This window comes from Balaenoptera physalus (genome assembly GCF_965194825.1).
Source record: "Balaenoptera physalus genome assembly, chromosome: 7".
NCBI lineage: Eukaryota > Metazoa > Chordata > Mammalia > Artiodactyla > Balaenopteridae > Balaenoptera > Balaenoptera physalus.
Genome location: NC_138886.1, coordinates 82,823,340 through 82,849,342, shown reverse-complemented (window position 1 = coordinate 82,849,342; position 26,003 = coordinate 82,823,340). Strand labels below are relative to the sequence as shown.

The 26,003-nt window shown below is 39.8% G+C and overlaps 1 long non-coding RNA gene across 1 annotated transcript in view; it reads right to left on the bottom strand.

The window, feature by feature from the left end:
• The window catches only part of LOC309664517, a 439,565-nt gene extending 416,379 nt beyond the window's left edge, over nt 1-23,186 (bottom strand). Inside the window, exon 1 of the long non-coding RNA XR_014265872.1 lies at nt 69-23,186. This is a non-coding gene — a long non-coding RNA (uncharacterized lncRNA). The remainder of the gene's footprint in view (nt 1-68) is intronic.
• Between the last annotated feature and the right edge of the window lie 2,817 nt (nt 23,187-26,003).

Genomic DNA, 26,003 nt, shown 5'->3' with positions numbered 1-26,003 from the left:
CTCAACTGATCCTAGATTCCTTTCCTTTCTTTAAGTCACCCAAGAATCACAACATGAACAGTCCTCACCTTCAGTCCATTGTGGTCATTGTTTCTATCTCCAGGTCTAGCTTCTCAAAGACAGGCAGCTGCCATGCTAGGCTTGGGACACTAGATTCTCAGGGCCTCAGTATCCAGGATCTAGTCTTGCAGATGAATCCACTTCCGTTTGAGGTCCTGCTGAAACCGTGCAACTCAGATGAGACTTGAACCCACGGGCCGGGATTCAAGCCCAGCCAGAACCCCGATTGGGACTTGAACCCACAGGCTAGGACTTGAACCCAGCCAGAACCCAGACTGGGACTTGAACCCCATGGTCTTTTCATTGAGATCACACACCTGGTCTTAGGACTTAATGAAGCTCAGGTTCTTGATGTCTCGTCACAGAAAGAATTCAGTGAGAAACAAAGTGATAGGTAAGAAGTGGATTTATTTAGAGAGAGACACACTCCACCTTCAGAATGTGGGCCATCTCAGAAGGAGAGAGGCCCTGAAATATGGGGTGGTTAGTTTTTATGCGCTGGGTAATTTCATAGGCTAACAAGTGGGAGGATTATTCCAACTATTTCAGGGAAGGGGCAGGGATTTCCAGGAATTGGGCCACCGTCCACTTTTGGACTTTTTATGGTTGGTCTCAGAACTGTCATGGTGCTGGTGGGTGTGTCATTTAGCATGCTAATGTATTACAATGAGCGTATAATGAGGTTCAAGGTCCACTGGAAGTCAAATCTTCCACCACCTTGGACCTAGTTGGTTCTAGCCAGTTTTTGTCATGTCCTATGTCTATGTCATTCTTTTAAAGGTTGCAACCTGCCCCCTCCCCTCTTGTCTCACTACCATCTCCCCAGGCCACAGGCCCCTCTGCCAGGAGGCAGTAGAGAAAGAGCAGCAATTAAGAGGATGGGCCAGGAGGTTGGGCCACTGGGGGCTCAGTCCTGATGGTTTGCTATGCTTTGCTAGTTATGTGACCTTGGGCAAGGTGCTTCCCTCTCATGGTTCAGTTTCCTCATTTGAAAAGTTTTGAATAAAAATAATCTCTGTTTAGAAAGACAAATACTATATGATTTCACTTACATGTGGAATCTAAAAAAACAAATGAACAAACATAACAAAACAGAAACAGATATAGATACAGAGAACAAATAGGTGGTTGCCAGAGGGAAGAGGAGTGGGGAGAGGAAAGAAATAGGTGAGGGAGATTAAGAGGTCCAAACTTCCAGTTGCAAAATAAATGAGTCATGGGTATGAAACAGTACAGTGTGGGGAATACAGTCATAACTATGTAATATATTTTTATGGTAACTGATGTAACTAGACTTATTGTGGTGATCATTTTGAAATGTATAGAAATATTGAATCACTATGTTGTGTAACAGGAGCTAACATAGTGTTGTAGGTCAATTATACTTCAAAAACAAACAAACTCATTGAAAAAAAGATCAGATTTGTGGTTACCAGTGGCAGGGGGTTAGGGGAGAGGGAACTGGGTGAAGGCAGTCAAAAGGTACAAACTTCCAGATATAAGATAAATAAGTATTAGGGATATAATGTGCAACATGATAAATATAATTAACACTGCTGTATGTAATATATGAAAGTTGTTAAAAATGTAAATCCTAAGAGTTCTCATCACAAGGAAAAAAGTTTTTTTCTATTTCTTTAATTTTGTATCTATATGAGAAGATGGATGTTCACTAAACTTGTGAAATCATTTCATGATGTATGTAAGTCAAATCACTATGCTTACACAAACTTATGTCAATTATATTTCAACAAAACTGGAAGAAAAAAATAGGCTCCGTTTCATGACTAACACTCATATTTACGCATTTAATCATTACAATGAAACTTATATGTTCAGATGAGAAAAATTAAGCCCTTATTCAGAGTCACACAGCTAGTAAGTGGCAAAGCTAGGATTCATACCCAACTCTCAGACAACTGGAACCAGCCTCATCAAGCCAATAAAAATGAGGAAGTTGATCTAAAAGTTGTTAAATATATTCTATTTTTGCCTAATGCAATTTTATTACTAGACCATAAGAATCTGTGATAATGGGAAATTCTAAGAAAGTTATGTCAAATATTTACTGTAAGCATATGCTCATGTTGACTTGGCCCAGCCAGTGGACAAGACAAACCCAGTAGGCTATGGTGGAATGCTCGTTCTGAATTTGCACAGGCTGGGGGCTGCCTTGGATTCCAGACACTCACTTATGTCTGGTGGCATAAAGCAGCCATCAACATTAAGAGGTCTGCCCATAGTAAGAATTTAACCTAGCATTTAACCCAGGTCGATTAATTCTATATCTTTCTACTTCATCCTTGGGTGATCGACTCATCCCAGTTTACCTGGGACTGTCCTGGTCTTAGCACTAGGACACCCCCCATTCCTGGGCACACCAGGACACTTGATCACCTTAGTCTCTCACATTCAATGAATGAGGTTAGAAGATTGGGGTGGGTGGAACAAGAGAGAACAGGTGTCCACTTTGTTTATAAAGGCTGGGTCAGACGATGATTTCCGAGGTTGTTTCCAGTCTAATAAGTGCAAAGAAGCAAAGATGTTATCAAATCCTTAGATGTTAATTTTACAATTTAGTAGCTGGTAAGAAAGTGAGACCACACATGAGAAAAGTAATAACTCTAGCAGTACTGTGGAAGGTGAGACAGAAGATAACTTTGGGGAAGATAACTCGATTCTGTCCTCATATCTCCACACAGAATAGACCCTGCCCTCCTGCCCGGTTTCCCACACTGTACGCTATGGTCGCACCTTAAATTATCTATTGAACTTGTTTGCATGCTTTTTTGTCTTACTGGACACCAAAGTTCCTTGAGAGACTGAGTCCTATCCATCATTAAATAACCTGGGACAGGGATTTCCCTGGTGGCACAGTGGTTAAGAATCTGCCTACCGGGCTTTCCTGGTGGTTCAGTGGTTAAGAATCACCTGCCAATGCAGGGGACACGGGTTCGAGCCCTGGTCTGGGAAGATCCCACATGCTGTGGAGCAACTAAGCGCGTGCGCCCCAACTACTGAGCCTGAGCCTGTGCCCTAGAGCCCTCATGCCTAGAGCCCGTGCTCCTCAACAAGAGAAGCCACTGCAATGAGAAGCCCACACACCGCAACAGAGTATCCCCCGCTCGCCACAACTAGAGAAAACCCACGCACAGCAATGAAGACCCAACACAGCCAAACATTAATTAATTAATTAATTTTAAAAAAAAAAAGAATCTGCCTGCCAGTGCAGGGGACACAGGTTAGATCCCTAGTCTGGGAAGATCCCACATGCCGCGAAGCAACTAAGCCCGTGTGCCACAACTACTGAGCCTGCGCTCTAGAGCCCGCGAGCCACAACTACTGAGCCCGCACGCCACAACTACTGAAGTCCACGTGCCTAGAGCCCACGCTCTGCAACAAAGAGAAGCCACCGCAATGAGAAGCCTGCGCACTGCAACGAAGAGTAGCCCCCACTCGCTGCAACTAGAGAAAGCCCGCATGCAGCAATGAAGACCCAATGCAGCTAAAAATAAATAAAATAAAATAAATAAATTTATTAAATAAATAAATAAAGAGTGTTTGTTCCTTTTAAAAATAAATAAATAAATAAGTGCCCTGGGACAGATCAGGTATTTTTTAATTATTGGTTGATTAATTGAACAAATGAATGATTAATTGAACACTTTTTTCTTCTATATTTAATTCACAATACATTTTGCTACTGAAAGCAGCTTACCTCCAGTGTGTATCATGAGTATCTTGAAAAAAAAACAGTATGTAATGATGGTAGCTTTCACAATAATCAAACTAGTACTATTAGTGATAGAATTACTGATTACTGATGCCCTTTCACCCCCTTGAAGTTTTGCATTTATGGCAAATCTACACTGCAGCTTTCCATTTGAATCATGCAAGGTCTAGCTGCACCATTATTACATTGTAGCCATTTCTCAGACAGATGTGGCTCTGTTGCTCAAAACTATATATCTAATCTGACAGAGGATTTCTTTACCCTGTGTCTTGTGTCTCTGAGGTTTTCCAATGTTTTTGTTGGATCTGGCCAACATTTATTAAGTACCCACTAAATATTTTGTATGAATGCCACTGATTCTTCAACATATGTTTTGTTGAATATTTAGGACTAATGAGAACATCAAAGTTGTATTATATAATCTCTGCCTTCAAGGAATTTCTGGTCTACTGGAAGAGCTAAGACTTGTAGACATGAAAAGATAACTAATACTGGATCTTACGTAAAGCAGTACATTTAATAGGCCAAATGAGTGGCATAGAAAATAAATGACAATACCCTCGATTATCATTATCTTACTTGCCTTTCCCATTATACTGTGAGTGCTTTGAGGATATATTATTTGTAAACTCAGCATCTGCTTTTCAAGAGACATCTGATTTTTAACAAGCGTCCCAGGTAATTCTAATGCACAATGAAGGTTAAGAATCAGTATTGTAGACAATAGGGAGGGATGGAGGGGTTTGAAGCAAGATGTCATGATAGAAGTATCCGATGAAGATTCATCTAGCAGAGTGCAAGATGGAGCAGAGCACAGAGAAACTGGAGATCAAAGATACAGAACGAAAGCTGCTGCGTTTCTCCACTCTTGAGATAATAAAAACCAGAAACACTAGGAATAGCATAAAGGGAAAGGAAGGGATGGACATGGAAAGCACTAAGCAGGAGGAATCACCAAACTTGGTGACTGAGTGTTTGCTAGAGAAGAAGAAGAAGAATGAAAAATAACTTCAATATTTCTAACTTAAGGAACTTCAATAATAATAACAATAACAGCTAACATGTAATAATCACTGCGGCGGTCACTATGGCCAGGCTACCTCAACAACCACGCCCAACCCTCTTCTTTTGCGCTCATCTCTCATTACAGAGGCTAGAAACTAGATGGTCTCTTTCCTGGCCTCTTTCACAGGCAAGGGTGGACCTCTGACTTATTCTTGGCAATCAGATGTAGGGATAAGTCCTTTGTGAGGCTCCTGGGAAAGCTGTTATTTTCCTGATGAAAGGGACAGTGGATGCTGACCCTGCCCTTCTCCCTTCTTCTTTCTTTGAATGCAGATGTGACACCTGGACTTGCAACACCTGGTGACCACAATGTGATAACCATGGAGATGAAAAGCCAGCATGCTAAAGATGGCAGAGGGGAAGGTAGGAAGAAGTGGGGTCTTTGGTGGCACCACTGAACTGCTGCACCAAACCTAGAACTACCCACCTCTAGAATTCTAGTTATGAAAGATAATTAAATATGTTTTTTTGCCTACCATACCATTAACTGCCGTTCTGTTATTTGCAACGTAACACACCCAAACTGATACAAACACTGACTATGTGCCAGGCACTGGTCTAAGCACTTTAACCCAATGCTTCCAACAATTTGATGAGGAATGTGTTATTATTATCCCAATTATACAGATGAGGTAATTAAGGCATCAAAAAAGTCAAATAATTTGGCCAAGGCCACACACCTAGTAAGCAGCACAGCAGGGAATTGAACCCAGGCAGTCAGCCTCCCAAGCCCTCACTCTTAACCATTACATACCTAGTCTCTCAATATTGGTGAGAGCATAGATAGAAATAAGGATGTTGGGAATAGGTGTCAACAGCTGGAAATCCAAGTGGAAATGTCCATCAGGCAGTTAGAAATGCCAAGTCTGCAGCACAATAATATAAAGGACCTTATTTAGAACAAGGAGCTATCTGCATTGAAATAAGAGTTAATTTAGTAACTACAAAAGTTCCAAATTCTCTATCTACAAGGTGAGCTGAGCTGAACAGAACCATATATGTAGCAGCCCTAGCTTAGCCGGAATAATGATGCTTTTGACAAAATGCCTTTGACTATCCAAAAGCTGGCTCCCTTGTTAGTGCAGCATTTAGGTTCTGGCTTATGAGTTCATTGTTTAAAGGAATGTTGTTAAGTGTTACTCTTGACTTCTTAATGCCAGAGAAGATTGTTGGCTGTGTGTAGCAATTTCCCAGGGCAGGCCAATGCAGAACATGACCCCAATCTTCCAGATAGCTGCCAGTTTGCAAGGCTGGCCTGACCCAGCAAAATTACCTGGAATCTGGAATAGGGCTTCCAGGGCTGCTGACTGTTCTATCACCTTCAACAACAGGACAGCCTGTTCTCAGCAAAGAGAATAAATGTTGTTTACCTTCATACCACTGAGGTTCAGAGTAAAAGATGTTTGTGAGAGTGGGAAAAAGAGGGGGAAATAGGTGACATTCATTCCAAATAATGGTAATAAGAGCTTGCACTTATTGAGTCCTGGCTCTGTGTTGAGTGAGTGCCTTTGGTGCATTATCTCACTCAAAACACGGTAATTTCTGGTCTGTTTTTATTTTAACAGAATCACAAAATGTCCAGAGAAAATTGTTGTTAATCTCTGATAGTACCTTGGCACTTGCCAATCGTTTTTTGTTGTTGTTGTTTTCCATCTTTCCTCAAAGGCCTAATAAAGGTCAGCTGGAACACTCTATTGATGCCCATGACACAGCAATAATTCTCATACAAGGCTGACAACTAGGAAAATAGATCAGTCCTGTGGAAAACAAATTGGCCTGCCTGAGAGATCTGAGAGGCCACGTATATGAAAAAGACACATCTATGAACTTCCTATTGCCAACTTTGAAAGGTTGGTATTTACATGGTCCTAGAAATGGAGCCAACCTAATCCTTACTGATCCAACATAAGGTTATAAATGCTCTGCCACATTGGAAAAGAACTAAAGAAGGGAAAGATGTCTATTACACAATCCAGGTATTGGTCAGAATGTGTTGTCCTTTCCTTGGTGATGAGCTTCAGTTCTGATCTAGATGTTCTGATCCTCATCACAAATCACAGAGGACACTGGAACAATTTTACTATCATTAAATGCTTAAACGATGTTACAATCACTTAAGCAACTAGAGTACGCATATTAAACCTTTAATTTATAATCCTTTTGCCAAAGCACTTCTGTTAGAATTTAATATTTCTCTGGACTCACACTCCAAGCCCAATCATTACAATTAATTCCAATCTACCTAATCAAGGACGCATGTCTTTACTTATTCTCCCTAAAAGTAACAGAGATTACAAATGGATGGATTTCATTACTGTTCACGATTGTGGTCAGTTGTTCTCAGGTCCTCGGTCTGGAACCATTTCCCACCAGGATGCTATTTGGAAGCTAAACAACCATAGATTTAGCTGCTAACAACAATAACAAAAAGGAGACAGGAAAAAAATACACATCACGCTTATTACAGAGATAAGAATGAGACAGGCTGAATCACCATTGAAGGGGTCAGTAGTCCAAGGCCACTCATGCCTCATGATTGGCAGCTGCAAAGGGTTCGCTTTGCCAAGCCCACTGTCCAGAGGGCAAGAGGTCATAAAAGCAGGGACAGTGCCTTGGAGAAGTGGCTCATCCAGCATTAGTGGCTAAATCCAGGAAGACTGGAAAAACACCTGCAGGTGGCATCTCATCTAGTATTTAAAAGCACACAGGGAAGTAACTAGCAAGTCCCCTCAAATTCTGCAAAAGTTGATTTTTTTTGGTCCCAAAAGAGAATGAAGGAGAAATGAATTCCCCCCTAGACTTCAAACTCCTCCAAGATACACACCTAGTGGAGTACTAGGTGCACAATAGGAGATTAATAAATGTTTGTTGGAACTGAAATTAACTGACATGTCCTATCACTGAATCTGCATAACTATCTGACAAAATAGGTACTGTTGTCCCCATTTTACCGTGAAGAAATTGAGAAAGAATAGTTTGGTAACTTGTTAAAACGGAGTAAAGCCAGGACACAAACTCAGGTCTTTGCGGCCCCAAAGTTAATGTTCTTTCCATTGTGTCATGATGCTGCAAACCACCTGCTTTGCTAAATTAAGAAAAGAACTCCTGCATCTCTTCTTTTTTTTTTAAATTAATAATTATTTATTTATTTTTGGCTGCATTGGGTCTTCGTTGCTGCACGCGAGCTTTCTCTAGTTGCAGCGAGCAGGGGCTACTCTTAGTTGCGGCGTGGGCTTCTCATTGCAGAACACAGGCTCTAGGTGCGTGGGTTTCAGTAGTTGTGGCACGCGGGCTCAGTATTGTGGCTTGCGGGCCCTAGAGCGCAGGCTCAGTAGTTGTGGTGCACGAGCTTAGTTGCTCCACGGATCTTCCCAGACCAGGGCTCGAACCCATGGCCCCTGCACTGGCAGGCAAATTCTTAACCACTGTGCCACCAGGGAAGTCCCCTGCATCTTTACTAATTATAACTTTTATAAGACTATTCTATATATGTAAAATTCCCTTTTATTCAGGTCTCCTTATTTCCTGCAGGTGATCTTGTTTATTTCTTTATTCAAAATGTGGACATGCTTCCACATTAACACCACTTCTTTGTCTTTTCCCCCATCCTCCCTTCCTTCACTACTGTCACAGAGAAAGTGGTGGCCCTCTAGTTCTGGGTGAGATTTTTCTGTCATAGAACCATGGCCCTATTTGTTCATAACCTCACAGAGAAGGAAGGCTCAAGCCCTGGTCAGTGCTGCTGTGACTTACATGAAGCCTTGACTGGCCACATTTTGGCACTAGGTCAGTGTTGAGCTGGTTCCTCCAACCCTGCTGAGATCCGTACTCCTATTCAGAGGTTTTAAGAAATAGTCATTAGTGCTCAAACTAGTAGCTTCAAACAGCTCACAGTTGAGGAAGCTCTGCTGAATGGTTTGGTGGCCACTGAGGTGTGAATGTGATTTTATGTTGGCAAGATCATAGGCAAGTATGGCATTGTTGGCTATAGTGTTTGAAGACCAAACTTTAACATGTGATTATATTTGCTTTATTATTTGAGTGTCCTTGGACCACGTGTGACCAGACTGCTGCCTGATTAAAATGATGTCAAAATCAGTGTTTTCTCTATCAAACGCTACATGGACGGTCACAATATTTCTTGGTACTAAGTTGGGTTGTCTTTTGCTTTGATACGTTAATACAGCTCTAAATGTATGTCTTTGCTTAGCCTGAAATTGGAAAGGATATGTGCAAACGTTACATTGTGGTACGTGTATATATGGGGATAACATTTTAATTTGATGGTTTGAAACATACATATATTTTTAAATATTTATTTATATATTTATTTGGCTGTGCTGGGTCTTCATTGCAGCACGCGGGATCTTTAGTTGTGATATGTGGGTTCTTAAGTTGCAGCATGCGGGCTCTTTTAGTTGCGGCATGTGGGCTCTTAATTGCTGCAGGCGGGATCTAGTTCACTGACCAGGGATAGAACCCAGGCCCCCTGCACTGGGACCATGGAGTCTTAACCACTGGACCACCAGGGAACTCCTGGTTTGAAATATATTATGCTGTAGTATATGATGTAGTTAAATCATCTCAGTAGTCATAAAGAATAAAATTTGGACTGTTTCTCCTTGTAAACATCACAGAAAGATCCTTTTGATAACAGCTATGTCTATAAATGTTAGAGTACTTCTTATCAACTTGAATATAGTCTCCTCAAGCGAGAATAGCAAGCTGGTCTTATAAATGTGTATATTTATAACATCTTTAGCAGTAGGACAGAGTGAATGAGAATCATGATCTACATTTTAAATCTAAGTTTGATACATATTATATCATTAATCTATTCAGTCTTATGATTTTTAGAACCTATCCTTGCAAAATAAAATATATAAACAGGATTAAAACTTAGTATCATCCATGGGTCTAAATAGCATATTATGTCCTGAAATAAATAGATGTGATTGGTATTAAAAAAAAAAGCGGTCTTCCTCTATCTCAAAGTGAAAGCTCCCTCCGTGTCCCTCATTCTCATCCATTCTCTGGGGGCTTACTCCACCAATAATCCCCTCAACTTGACCACATTTCATTACATCTTCATTCTTTCTTCTGTGACTTCTTCCCGCCAATGTATAAATGTTTTGAAGTGCTCCCCATCTTAATACACACAGACACACAGACACACAGACACACACACACACATATCACCTCCACTCACCAGGCTACCCCACCTTGAACTAATACATTCCTGCTCCTCCCTCCTTCCCTTCATTACCAAGTTCCTTTATCAGGGCCTCCATTTCCTCACCATCTAACCATGTGCATCCTCATCATGTGCAAAAAATTCTCTCTTGATAACCACTGAAGGATCAAATCCAACAGCTTTTTCTCGGTCTTCATCCTCCTCAGACTCTCCGCAGCCAGCCACCATCAACAACTCTTACTTCTTCATATTATCTTCTCCCATGATTTTTCATAATGTGTTCACTCTAAGATCTTGTTCTCATTCTCTGATTCCTCTTTCTCCTTCTGACCCCAAAAGTAAGTACTCCCTTTGGTTATGCCCATGGTTCATTTCTCTTCTCTTTACGTTCCTCCTTTGGAAATTTTACTCAATCTTTTCTACCAATCTTAGGTCTTGACTAATGCTGGAGTCCACATTTCCAACTGCTTGTTGGCATCTGCCTATCCTCCTGACAACCCAAACTCATTATGCTCAAAATATAGTACATATCTATTAATTATACTGTAAATACTATCCTTCTCAATCACTGTGGAAAAAAATATTCACAAGTTAAGGTTGCAGATGTCTAATGCTACAGAAGCCAAATATTAATCATAGGAGGTCTAATATTCAGATAAGATTTTTTCTTTTGTTTAAAGAATGATTTTTCAAAATTAATGAATAGTTTTCTAAAGTAATATGCACAGTAAAAAGAATAATTCAAAAATACAAAATAGTATATTATATACAGTAAAAGGTAGGTTGTCCTCTCATCCCTGACCACCATACCTCCAATTCTCCTTCTCAGGAGCAAACTGTGTTAACAGCTTGCTATATATCCACCCAGATATAGTCTATGCATTTGCAAGTATATATGTATAGCTGCTCCTTAAAAATTCCAGCACAATTCAATGGTAGCATGCTACATACATTATTCTCCAAATTACTTTTGTTCACTTAATAATATATTTTGGAGTTTATTTCTTACAAAACATACCTTATTTATTTTTAAGGATTCTATAATATAACCTTGTATGGATACATTTCCTGTTCTTTCCAGTTTTTGCTTTACAAAGAACATGTCAATGACTAGTCTGCAAACTTCTATGAACATATCTGTAGGACAAAGTACTGTAAGTGAAATTGTTAGGTCAAGGGGCTTATTCATTTTTATTTTTAATAGGTATTGCCCCCAACAGCAATGTATGAGATAATTAAAATAATAATAACTGGATTGAATTCAAATGGTCTTAAAACTTTTGAAAATGCCCCATCTTCCATTTTGTCAAGCATCTGACATTCTCTCATTATGCGGGTGAAGGGTGGTAGGCAAAATGTAGTGAGAGGACAAGCAGGTATGGGGCGGTCTTGGATCCTGCGAATGAGGACCACCTGGAACAGTGTGAAGACCTCAGCAGGAAGATGCTAAAGAGGAATGGACAGATGTCCAACGGTTGTTGAGGCACTCATAAATAACCAGCCAGAGGAGGTCTGTTCACCTCTATCAAGGCATCCCCAAGTGGAGATCCCCAGCTATGCAAAATCGAGGGGGATGATGGTATCAAAAGAAACCACTAATGTGTCCCGAGAAAGTCTGATCACTACTAAGTTCAGACAGAATTAGCCTTAAACAGCTTCAAAGCCCAGGGAACAACAGGCAGTTAAGATGTTTCCTATGCATGATCTCTTCAACCCTGGGTGTGTCAAGTCATGGATGCCAGGGGTGGGGGAGGTATGGTAATAGAGAGGAGGTGTAGCCCAACCTAATCTTAACTGACACAGAAGCATGCACCCTCAAAAAAGTGGTTGCACATATGCACCAAGACCTGTGTGAGGATGTTCATAGCAACATTTGTAAAAGCAAAATACTGAAACAATCTGAATGTCCATGGATACATGGATGCATAAAATGTGGTCTTTTTCTACAATGAAATATTATGCATCAAAACTTGTAAACTGGGCTTCCCTGGTGGCGCAGTGGTTGAGAGTCTGCCTGCCGATGCAGGGGACACGGGTTCGAGCCCTGGTCTGAGAAGATCCCACATGCCGCGGAGCAACTAGGCCCGTGAGCCACAATTGCTGAGCCTGCGCGTCTGGAGCCTGTGCTCCGCAACAAGAGAGGCCGCGACAGTGAGAGGCCCGGGCACCGCGATGAAGAGTGGCCCCCGCTTGCCGCAACTAGAGAAAGCCCTCGAACAGAAACGAAGACCCAACACAGCCATAAATAAATAAATAAAATTTTTAAAAAAACTTGTAAACTATAGCTACATGCATCAACATGGATGAATTTCAGGATTATAATGTTGAGGGGAGAAAAATGAGAAACAGAAAGGTATATATCACATGATTCAAATTATATAATTAACTTTATATAAGTTAATGCTTTTAAACTAATACATGTGACACTAAACAATATATTATTTAAGAATACATACAGAGTGGTAAAATTAAAAAGAAAAGCAAGAAAATGTTAAACAAAAAATTCAGGATAATGGTTCCTTCTGAAGGAGGGGAGTGGAATTGGGAAGGGGCATTCTAGGGAATTCTAAAGTACTGGGAATGTTCTAGTTCTAAAGCTGTGACACTGATAATTTGTTTTATCATCATTCTTTAAACCTTAAATGTATCTTACAAATGCAGTTAATCTATTCATTATTCAATAAAAACAAATTATAGAAAAAATAGAACCGTAGATATTTTCATTAGTCTGAAAATCCCTTAGTTTTCTTTCACTTTCATAATCATGTGGAATGCATGTAAAGCAATTAGCACAGTGCTTAACAAATGCGATCTATTTTCATGGACCTCCAACTCACCGCTTGTTTGTCCTGTGGGGATTTTAAAGAACTAATACAAGAGTAGCAAGAGCATCGATTTGCTGAGACAACAAGTACTCAGCAGCTTTACGTGGTCCCAGGCAGTGTCAGCACAACACCCAGTGGAAGTGGGAAGGCTGGAATTGTCACGCTACCCTTCCGATGCTGACTATCTGATTTGAATTATCTTCTCACTGAAGGGAATGTCTGTCCTTCCTCCACAACTATGTTCACCTTCACAACTTATCACCACCAGCCTGCAGCCTCCTGCTCCAGGACCCTCCGCAGTTACGTTCAGCATGTCGGATCAATAATGGCCATAACCCCATGTACAGAGTGCTACTCTGTGCCAGGCATTGCTATCTAGCCCCCCAAAACCCCCCAGGCATAACGAGTTTTAAGCCCATTTTACAGAAGAAAACAAGCTCAGGGAAGATAAACAATCCGTCTAAAGTCATAGTAGTATCAAGTACTGGAGGCAGAATTCAAGTCCAGGTCTCTCTGACTCCAAGAGCAAACCTCTCAACTGGCACCCAGCACTCTTCATCATGGGACTTCCCTTGTCTCTCCAATTTTCCAATGAACCCTCCTCTCCAGTGAGGCAGGCAAGTATCCTGAATGTTTCCTGGAAAAGTCAGGCTCAGTTTGTGTTCATGCCTTTCCTTATGTTATTTCCCCTGCTGCAAACATCCTCTCCTCCACTCATCCAAATACTACAATTCTTTCAAGCTTCTATTTGGGACTGTTCTTCTGAAGTCGTCCCCAACCAATCCGACTCCAGAGTGGTTTCACTTTATCAGAATCTTTTTTGTCTTCTAGTGTTCTTTTTTTTTTTTTTTTTTTTTGATTACCTAGGCTAAGGTTTCATAATAGACAAGACGCCATCTTCTTTTATATCATTTGGTTTTACTTTATTTGGGGTTCTCCACACCCAGTGACTGCAAAATAAATGAAGACAGTGATCCAGGTACTATACAGACATAATTATAATCCCTGTGGCAGTGGTTCCAAGGAGATTCCAAATTTCCCTCGGAGCTTGTTAAATCTGTAGATGCCAAGCTTCACTCCAGGAACCTAGTGAGTCAGAATCTCCTGGGGTTACAGGGTGGGAAGAACTATGTATCTGTATTTTTTACACATGATTTTAAGTGCACCCTCAGATGAGAACCTTACGCTTTGTTGCAGTTCAGGACCATGTCAATTCAGATAAACACATAAGGAAAAGTGGGTTAAAATTCTAAGAAATATGTAATTATAAGACTTATAAATACATCTTTCAAGAAATCTATTTCCTTACGGGCATGATTTGTTTAAGGGAAGAAGAAGGAGAAGGAGGAAGGGAAGAAAGGAAGCAAAGAGGGAGGAAAGGAAAAGAAAGGGGAGGGAAGGGGATGGGGCTGCAACCTTGTAAAACTTCATAGACTCTCCAAGCATCTTATTCTGCATTTGAGCAGTCCTGATTTTTTTTTTTGAAACTTTCTTAATACCTTATTTTTTTAATTTTTATTTTATATTATAGTTGATTAACAATGTTGTGTTAGTTTCAGGTGTATAGCAAAATGATTCAGTTAAACATATACATGTATCTATTCTTTTTCAAATTCTTTTCCCATTTAGGTTATTACAGAATATTGAGCAGAGCTTCCTGTGCTATACAGAAGGTCCTTGTGGTTATCTGTTTTAAATATAGCAGTGTGTACTGTTGGTGGGAATGTAAATTGGTACAGCCACTATGGAGAACAGTATGGAGGTTCCTTAAAAAACTAAAAATAGAGCTACCATATGATCCAGCAATCCCACTCCTGGGCATATATTTGGAAAAAAAGCATGGTTTGAAAGGATACATGCCCCCCAATGTTCATTGCAGCACTGTTTACAATAGCCAAGACATGGAAGCAACGTAAATGTCCATCAACAGATGAATGGATAAAGAAGATGTGATTCCATATATACAATGGCATATTACTCAGCCATTAAAAATAATGAAATAATGCCATTTGCAGCAACATGGATGGACCTGGAGATTATCATACTAAGTGAAGTAAGTCAGACAGAGGAAGACAAATATCATATGATATTGCTTATATGCACAATCTAAAAAAAAGATACAAAGGAACTTATTTACAAAACAGAAACAGATAAACAGACTTAGAGAACAAATTTATGGTTATGGGGGGGAGGAGGGGAAGGATAGATTGGGAGTTTGAGATTATCATGTACACCCTGCTATTTTTAAAACAAGGACCTACTGTATAGCACAGGGAACTCTGCTCTACCATACTCTGTATTAACCTAAATGGGAAAAGAATTTGAAAAAGAATAGATACATGTATCTGTATAACTGAATCACTTTGCTGTACACCTGAAACTAACACAACATTGTTAATCAACTATACGCCAATATAAAATTTTAAAAATTTGTCTAAATTTAAAATAAATAAATATAGCAAATCCTATTTTTTTAAATATAGGATTCCTATCCTATAATAATATTTTAATCGATTCTCCTTAAATTTTCTAACTTCTCCACTTGAAAAACAATGGTTAAACTACATTAGTACTCAGAATTAAAAGTAAATTATTCTGACTTTTGCTTCCGATTCTGATAGTCAGCACTGTCCCTTTGTTCTTTTTGAAGTATTCCTTTTCCTGTCTTCACTAACTCTTTTTTTTTTTTTTGCTGCGTCAGGTCTTAGTTGTGGCACATGGGCTCCAGAGTGTGTGGGCTCAGTAGTTGCAGCACGCGGGCTTTCTAGTTCTGCTGCACAGGCTCCAGAGTGCACAGTCTTAGTTGCCCCACAGCACATGGGATTCAATTCCCTGACCGGGGATTGAACCCATGTCCCCTACATTGGAAGGCAGATTCTTAACCACTGGACCACCAGGGAAGTCCCTTCACTCTTTATAATGAAAATCAAAACAAAATAAAATATAATGAAAGCATAACCCAGAGCTGAGAATTATAAATTCAGTAAATAAGTTTTTTTGGCAATTACAAGTGTCTTGCTCACAGAGACAAAGGGAACACACCACAGAGGCAGATGTTGGAGTGATACTTCCATAAACCGAGGAATGTCTGGGGCTACCAGAAGATGGAAGAGGCAAGGAAGAGTCCTCCCCTAGAAATTTTGGAAAGAGCATGGCCTAGCAAACACCTTGATTTCATACTTCTAGCCTCCAGAACTGCAAGAGAATATGCCAAAATAATAATAATAATAATAATAATAATAATAATAAATATAATGTCTTGCTCAATGCAAGAACAATACTAGCTCCGTGTAGAAAAATTAGATAAAAGCTGCACAAAAAGAATAAATTTTAAAATATCCATAATTAGTGATGTGAACAAAAATGGCAAAGTAAGGCCTTGAAAATTCTCTGCTCTGTAAACACAAGGAAAACACCAACAAAAATTATCCGAATCAACTTCTTCAGAACTCTGGAAATTAACCAAAGGCTTGCAGTAATCCAGGGAGTGTTTATTCCAGAAAAATGGCTTGATCTCAGTAAGAACAGCAAGTTCTGTGGCATTTTAATTTACCGTGTCTCTATCCCCCTTTCCCCATCTCTGCAAGAAGCCTTGAAAACCAATATCCAGAGACTTCCCTGGTGGTCTGGTGGGTAAGACTCCATGATACCAATGGCCAGGGTTCAATCACTGGTCAGGGAACTAGATCCCTCATGCATGCCACAACTAAGAGTCCCCATGCCGCAACTAAGAGTCCACATGCCACAACTAAGAAGCCTGCATGCCACAACTAAGAAGTCTGCATGCTGCAACTAAAGATCCCACATGCCGCAACGAAGATCCCACGTGCCACAACTAAGCCCCAGAGCAACCTAAATAAATAAATAAATAAATAATAAAATTTTTTAAATATTAAAAAAGAAAGAAAGAAAACCAACATCCCACTAGTGAAAACCAGCAGCCTGGCAGCCACTTGAAGGAGCAGAGTGGTTGGAACTCCTTCAAAGTCCCACTTACAGAGAATTGTCATTATTTGACCCGTCTGGTGGTTCCCTGGAAGACCCCACTCAGAAGGCTGTCTTTGTATGACCTAACTCAGAGGTCCTCTAGTGCTAACAACATTTTCCCTATGGGTGTTTGTCAAAAAAATCAGAGACAAAACAAAACAAGCAAAAAAATAAAACAGAAACAGACTCACAGATCCAGAGAACAAACTGTTGGTTACCACAGGGGAGAGGAGGAAGGGAAGGGGCAGAATAGGTAAAGGGGATTAAGAGGTACAAGATAGCAGTTATAAAATAAATGAGTCACAGGGACGTAACATACAGCAAAGGAAATATAGTCAATATTTTATAATAACTTCGTATAGTGTGTAATCTATGAAAATATCAAATTGCTATGTTGTACACCTGAAAACAATATAATATTGTAAGTCAAATATACTTCAATAAATAATTTAAAAAAAAGAAAAAACAGAGGTAACTTTTTAACAGTGTAGCTGCCTGAGGTGGTAGATAACAGTTATGTTAAAGCGAAAGAAACCAGACACAAAGGGCCACATGTTATATGATTCCATTTACATGAAATGTCCATAATAGGTAAACTCATAGAGATAGACAGTAGATTACTGGTTCCCGGGGGCTGGGGAGAAGAGGGAAGTAGAAGTGACTGCTTAGGACAGGAATAAAGATGCAGACGTAGACAATGGACTTGAGGACACGGGGAGTGGGAAGGGTAAGCTGGGATGAAGTGAGAGAGTGGCATGGACATATATACACTACCAAATGTAAAACAGATAGCTAGTGAGAAGCAACCACATAGCACAGGGAGATCAACTCGGTGCTTTGTGACCACCTAGAGGGGTGGGATGGGGAGGGTGGGAGGGAGACGCAAGAGGGAGAAGATATGGGGATATATGTATATGTATAGCTGATTCACATTGTTATAAAGCAGAAACTAACACACCATTGTAAAGCAATTATACTCCAATAAAGATGTTTAAAAAAAAAAAAGAAGTGACTGCTTAATGGTTAAAGAATTTCTTTTGGGAATGATGAAAATGTTCTTGAATTAGTGATGATATTTATGCAACTTTGTGAATATATAAAAACCACTGAATTGTTCACTTTAAGTTAGAAAATTTTATGGTATGTGATTTCTATTTCAATTTAAAGATAGCAATTTTTTAAATTATATGTACCCACAATTATAATTTTTTAATTTAAATAAAAGGAAATTCATAAAAATATTATCATAATCCCATAATCCAAATATAATCACTATTAATATTTTGGTCTATTTCTAATCTTTCTCTACTGCATCAATGTTATTATGCATTGGTTAAGAGCACTCACTCTGGATCCTCAGTCTGAGTTAGAATCCTGCACTTACTAATTGTGCAATCATGGGCAAGCTCATTAACCTCTCTGGTCTGTTCCTCATCTATAAAATGGAGATAATAATATTGACTTCAAATGGCTGTTGTGAGAATTAAGGGAGTTTAAAAATGTAGAGCCCTTAAACATGTGGCTGGCACATAATAAGTGTTCAATATAGGCTGGCTATTTTTATTACTGAAAATAAAGCTGTGTGAATATCCTTGAATATATATCTTTTCATTTGTCTAATTTCTAAAATTAATTCCACAAAGTGAAATTGCTGTTTCAAAATATACGCACATGAAACAGACAAAATGTTATTTTAAGGTTGCCTGAGAGTTTTCTATTACTGGAAATGGATATACTACTGAGTGTTCACAAATTTGGAAACATGTGAAAAAAAATCAAAATAAAGAAGAAAAATAGTCCTGGGAGAAATAATCAAGGGAGAAAAAAAAAAAAAAGAGTGTTTAAAAGTTATAATCATAATTCTCAGAGAGATTTAAGAAAATATGGGTCCATAAAATAAGAAAAGGATGCTGTGAGAAGAAAATAATTTGTGAGTAAGAACTAGCTTTTGGAAATTAAAAAATATAATTTCCTGAACTAAAATTTAGTAAGGAGCTAGAGACAGAGCTGAGGACATCTCCCAGGATGAAAAACAAAAGGCAAAAATAGAAAAAATATGAGAGAGGGGTAAGACACAGAGAGAGTCAATCTGAGAAGCCTCACATTTGACTGATAAGGCTCCAGCAAAAGAGAAGAGAAAAAATGGAGGATTATCAAAGACCCTGTACAAGAGTTTATGCCAAAAAGAAGAATTTATCTTCATTTTGAAAAATCCACAGAACGAGTGAAAAAGACATACACCTAGACATATCTCTATGAAATTTCAGAACTCCAAGATGAAGAAAAGATCTCAAAATCTCCTGGAAGGGGGAAAGGTATGCACTACCCTGCTTATCAGCAGCCCAAGGTTCTAGAAATCAATGGCACAAGCCCTTCAAACTTCCGAGGGAAAATGATTTTCACTTTAAAATTCTATACTCAAACTTTCAGTCAGTAGGAGGAGAAAATAAGGACATCATCAAGCATTCAAGGACACAGAATTTTTACTTAATCCATATATAAAAGTAACTTCTTTGCAAGTTACTTGAGGATGTACTCCAGCAAGATGAGGGAGTAATAAAGCAAAGAAATAAAAGAGGAATATTCAAAGGAAAATCCTAATATGATAACCCTGTAGCAATTGTAGAAATTGACCAGTCCAGATTGGAGCAAGAATATGGAGGCTTCTGGGAATGGGTGAGTGGTTTGCTATTGCCAGCTCCTACCAGCTCACAAAAGCCCATTGTTAAATTTCAGGAATGTTGCAAGTCAGTTGTTTAAAACATTGTTATTAAAAATTAATGTCTACAAGGGAGAGACCTTCAAGATGGTGGAGGAGTAAGATGTGGAGATCACCTTCCTCCCCACAAATACATCAGAAACACATCTACATGTGGAACAACTCCTACAGAACACCTACTGAATGCGGGAAGAAGACCTCAGACTCCCCAAAAGGCAAGAAACTCCCCACGTACCTGGGTAGGGCAAAAGAAAAAAGAAAAAACAGAGACAAAAGGATAGGGACAGGGCCTGCACCTCTGGGAGGGAGCTGTGAAGGGAGAAAAGGTTCCACACACTAGGAAGCCCCTTCACTGGTGGAGACGGGGGGTGGCCGGGGGAAAGCTTCGGAGCCACAGAGGAGAGCACAGCTATAGGGGTGCAGAGGGCAAAGGGGAGAGATTCCCGCACAGAGGATCGGTGCCGACCAGCACTCACCAACCTGAGAGGCTTGTCTGCTCACCTGCCGGGGGCGGGTCAGGGCTGGGAGCTGAGTCTCAGGCTTCGGAGGTCAGATCCCAGGGAGAGGACTGGGGTTGGCTGCGTGAACACAGCCTGAAGGGGGCTAGTGCACCACAGCAAGCCGGGAGGGAGTCCAGGAAAAAGTGTGGACCTGCCTAAGAGGCAAGAGACCATTGTTTCAGGGTGCGCAAGGAGAGGGGATTCAGAGCACCGCCTAACCGAGCTCCAGAGATGGGCGCAAGCCACGGCTATCAGCGTAGACACCAGAGATGGGCATGAAATGCTAAGGCTGCCGCTGCAGCCACCAAGAAGCCTGTGTGCAAGCACAGGTCACTATCCACACCTCCCCTCCCAGGAGCATGTGCAGCCTGCCACTGCCAGGGTCCCGTGATCCAGGGACAACTTCCCCGGGAGAACACACGGCACGCCTCAGGCTGTTGCAACATCATGCCGGCCTCTGCCGTCGTAGGCTCGCCCCGCATTCCATACCCCTCCCTTCCCCCGGCCTGACTGAGCCAGAGCCCCCTAATCAACTGCTACTTTAACCCGGTCCTGTCTGAGTAAAGAACAGACACCCTTGGGCGACCTACATGCAGAGATGGGGCCAAACCAAAGCTGAACCCCAGGAGCTCTGCGAACAAAGAAGAGAAAGGGAAATCTCTCCCAGCAGCCTCAGGAGCAGCAGATTAAATCTCCACAGTCAACCTGATGTACCCTGCATCTGTGGAACACCTGAATAGACAATGAATCATCCCAAAATTGAGGCGGTGGATTTTGGGAGCAACTGTAGACTTGGGGTTTGCTTTCTGTATCTAATTTGTTTCTGGTTTTATGTTTATCTTAGTTTAGTATTTAGTGTTTATTATCATTGGTAGATTTGTTTATCGATTTGGTCGCTCTCTTCCTTTTTTTTTATATACAGATATATATATTTTTTCCTTTTTCTCTTTTTGTGAGTGTGTATGTGTATGCTTCTTTGTGTGACTTTTGTCTGTGTAGCTTTGCTTTTACCATTTGTCCTAGGGTTCTGTCTGTCCGTTTTTTTGTGGTTTTTTTTTTTAGTATAGTTTTTAGCACTTGTTATCATTGGTGGATTTCTTTTTTGGTTTGGTTGCTCTCTTCTTTCTTTCTTTTTTTCTTTTTTAATTACTTTTTAATTTCTTTATTTTTAACAATTTTTTTAATTTTTTATTTTAATAACTTTATTTTATTTTTTTCTTTCTTTTTTTTGCCCTTTTCTTCTGAGCTGCGTGGCTGACAGGGTCTTGGTGCTCTGGCGGGATGTCAACCTGAGCCTTTGAGGTAGGAGAGCCGAATTCAAGACACTGGTCCACCAGAGACCTCCTGGCTCCACGTAATACCAAATGGCGAAAGTTCTCCCAGAGATCTCCATCTCAATGCTAAGAACCAGCTCCATTCAACGACCAGCAAGCTACAGTGCTGGACACCCTATGCCAAACAACTAGCAAGACAGGAACACAGCCCCACCCATTAGCAGAGAGGCTGCCTAAAATCATAATAAGGTCACAGACACCCCAAAACACACCACTGGACGCAGTCTTGCCCACCAGAAAGACAAGATCCAGCCTCGTCCACCAGAACACAGGCACCAGTCCCCTCCACCAGGAAGGCTACACAACCCACTGAACCAACCTTAGCCACTGGGGGCAGACACCAAAAACAACGGGAATTATGAACCTGAAGCCTTTGTAAAGGAGACCCCAAACACAGTAAGTTAAGCAAAATGAGAAGACAGAGAAATACGCAGCAGATGAAGGAGCAAGGTAAAAACCCACCAGACCAAACAAATGAAGAGAAAATAGGCAGTCTACCTGAAAAAGAATTCAGAGTAATGATAGTAAACATGATCCAAACTCTTGGAAATAGAATGGAGAAAATACAAGGAACGTTTAACCAGGACCTAGAAGAATTAAAGAGCAAGCAAACCATGATGAACAACACAATAAATGAAATTTAAAATTCTCTAGAAGGAATCAATAGCAGAATAACTGAGGCAGAAGAACGAATAAGTGACCTGGAAGATAAAATAGTGGAAATAACTACGGCAGAACAGAATAAAGAAAAAAGAATGAAAAGAACTGAGGACAGTCTTAGACACCTCTGGGGCAACACTAAACACACCAACATTAGAATTATAGGGGTCCCAGAAGAAGAGAAAAAGAAAGGGACTGAGAAAATATTTGAAGAGATTATAGTTGACAACTTCCCAAATATGGGAAAGGAAATAGTCAATCAAGTCCACGAAGCACACAGAGTCCCATACAGGATAAAACCAAGGAGAAACATGCCAAGACACATATTAATCAAACTATCAAAAACTAAATACAAAGAAAAAATATTAAAAGCAGCAAGGGAAAAACAACAAATTACATACAAGGGAATCCCCATAAGGTTAACAGCTGATCTTTCAGCAGAAACTCTGCAAGCCAGAAGGGAGTGGCAAGACATATTGAAAGTGATGAAAGGGAAAAACCAACAACAAAGATTACTCTACCCAGCAAGCATCTTATTCAGATTTGACGGAGAAATTAAAACCTTTACAGACAAGCAAAAGCTAAGAGAATTTAGCACCACCAAACCAGCTTTAAAACAAATGCTAAAGGAACTTCTCTAGGCAGGAAACACAAGACAAGGAAAAGACCTACAAAAACAAACCCAAAATAATTAAGAAAATGGTAATAAGAACACACATATTGATAATTACCTTAAATGTAAATGGATTAAATACTCTAACCAAAAGACACAGACTGGATGAATGGATACAAAAGATCCATATATATGCTGTCTCCAAGAGACCCACTTCAGACCTAGAGACACATACAGACTGAAAGTGAGGGGATGGATAAAGATATTCCATGTAAATAGAGATCAGAAGAAGGCTGGAGTAGCAATTCTCATATCAGAAAAAATAGATTTTAAAATAAAGACTATTACAAGAGACAAAGAAGGACACTACATAATGATCAAAGGATCAATCCAAGAAGAAGATATAACAATTGCAAATATTTATGCATGCCACATAGGAGCACCTCAATACATAAGGCAAATGCTAAGAGCCATAAAAGGGGAAATTGACAGTAACACAATCATAGTAGGGGACTTTAACACCCCACTTTCATATGGTTTCAAAAACCATATGATCATCTCAATAGACGCAGAAAAAGCTTTTGACAAAATTCAACACCAATTTATGATAAAAACCCTCCAGAAAGTAGGCATAGAGTGAACTTACTTCAACATAATAAAGGCCATATATGACAAACCCACAGCCAACATCGTTGTCAATGGTGAAAAACTGAAACCATTTCCTCTGAGATCAGGGACAAGACAAGGTTGTCTACTCTCACCACTATTATTCAACATAGTTTTGGAAGTTTTAGCTACAGCAATCAGAGAAGAAAAAGAAACAAAAGGAATCCAAATCGGAAAAGAAGAAGTAAAACTGTCACTGTTTGCAGATGACATGACACTGTACATAGAGAATACTAAAGATGCTACCAGGAAACTACTAGAGCTAATCAATGAATCTGGTAAAGTAGCAGGATACAAAATTAATGCACAGAAACCACGTGCATTCTTATACACTAATGATGAAAAATCTGAAGGAGAAATTAAGGAAACACTCCCATTTACCACTGCAACAAAAAGAATAAAATACGTAGGAATAAACCTACCTAAGGAGACAAAAGACCTGTATGTAGAAAACTATAAGACACTGATGAAAGAAATTAAAGATGATACAAATAGATGGAGAGATATACCATGTTCTTGGATTGGAAGAATCAACATTGTGAAAATGACTCTACTACCCAAAGCAATCTACAGATTCAGTGCAATACTTATCAAACTACCAATGGCATTTTTCACAGAACTAGAACAAAAAATTTCACAATTTGTATGGAAACACAAAAGACCCCGAATAGCCAAAGCAATCGTGAGAAAGAAAAACGGAGCTGGAAGAATCAGGCTCCCGAACTTCAGACTATACTACAAAGCTACAGTAATCAAGACAGTATGGTACTGGCACAAAAACAGAAATATAGATCAATGGTACAGGATAGAAAGCCCAGAGATAAACCCACGCACATATGGTCACCTTATTTTTTATAAAGGAGGCAAGCATATACAATGGAGAAAAGACAGCCTCTTCAATAAGTGGTGCTGGGAAAATTGGACAGCTACATGTAAAAGAATGAAATTGGAACACTCTCTAACACCATACACAAAAATAAACTCAAAATGGATTAAAGAGCTAAATGTAAGGCCAGACACTATAAAACTCTTAGAGGAAAACATAGGCAGAACACTCTATGACATAAATCACAGCAAGATCCTTTTTGACCCACCTCCTAGAGAAATGGAAATAAAAACAAAAATAAACAAATGGGACCTAACGAAACTTAAAAGCTTTTGCACAGCAAAGGAAACCATAAACAAGATGAAAAGACAACCCTCAGAATGGGAGAAAATATTTGCAAATGAAGCAACTGACAAAGGATTAATCTCCAAAATTTACAAGCAAATCATGCAGCTCAATATCAAAAAGCAAACAACCCAATCCAAAAATGGGCAGAAGACCTAAATAGACATTTCTCCAAAGAAGACATACAGACTGCCAACAAACACATGAAAGGATGCTCAACATCACTAATCATCAGAGAAATGCAAATCAAAACTACAATGAGGTATCACCTCACACCAGTCAGAATGGCCATCATCAAAAAAATCTACAGATGGTAAATGCTGGAGAGGGTGTGGAGAAAAGGGAACCCTCTTGCACTGTTGGTGGGAATATAAATTGATACAGCCACTATGGAGAACAGTATGGAGGTTCCTTAAAAAACTAAAAGTAGAACTACCATACGACCCAGCAATCCCACTACTGGGCATATACCCTGAGAAAACCATAGTTCAAAGAGAGTCATGTACCAAAATGTTCATTGCAGCTCTATTTACAATAGCCAGGACATGGAAGCAACCTAAATGTCCATTGACAGATGAATGGATAAAGAAGATGTGGCACATATATACAATGGAATATTACTCAGCCATAAAAAGACACGAAATTGAGTTATTTGTAGTGAGGTGGATGGACCTAGAGTCTGTCATACAGAGTGAAGTAAGTCAGAAAGAGAAAAACAAATACCATATGCTAACACATATATATATGGAATCTAAAAAAAAAAAAAAAAAAATTGGTTCTGAAGAACCTAGGGGCAGGACAGGAATAAAAACGCAGATGTAGAGAATGGACATGAGGACATGGGGAGTGGGAAGGGTAATCTGGGACAAAGTGAGAGAGTGGCATGGACAGATATACACTACCAAATGTAAAATAGATAGTTAGTGGGAAGCAGCTGCATAGCACAGGGAGACCAGCTCGGTGCTTTGTGACCACCTAGAGGGGTGGGATTGGGGGGTGGGAGGGAGATGCAAGAGGGAGGAGATATGGGGATATAAGTATATGTATAGCTGATTCACTTTGTCATACAGCAGAAACTAACACACCATTGTAAAGCAATTATATACTCCAATAAAGATGTTAAAAAAATTAATGTCTATAAATTTATAGTTAAATAAGTTATATTTTTTATAAGGGTCACGTCCTTTTTTTAATTTATTAATTTATTTATTTATTTGGTTGCAGGATCTTTTTGTTGCAGTGCACAGGGTCTTCGTTGTGGTGCACGGGCTTCTCAAGTTGCAGCGTGTAGGCTCTCTAGTTGTGGCGCACAGGCTCTAGAGAGCACCTGCTCAGTAGTTGCCGCACATGGGCTTAGTTGCCTGTGGCATGTGGGATCTTAGTTCCCCGACCAGGGATCGAACCCTCGTCCCCTGAAGTCCCTAAATAAGTTATATTAAAAATAAAGATAATAATCACGCAAAACTCTTCAATTCC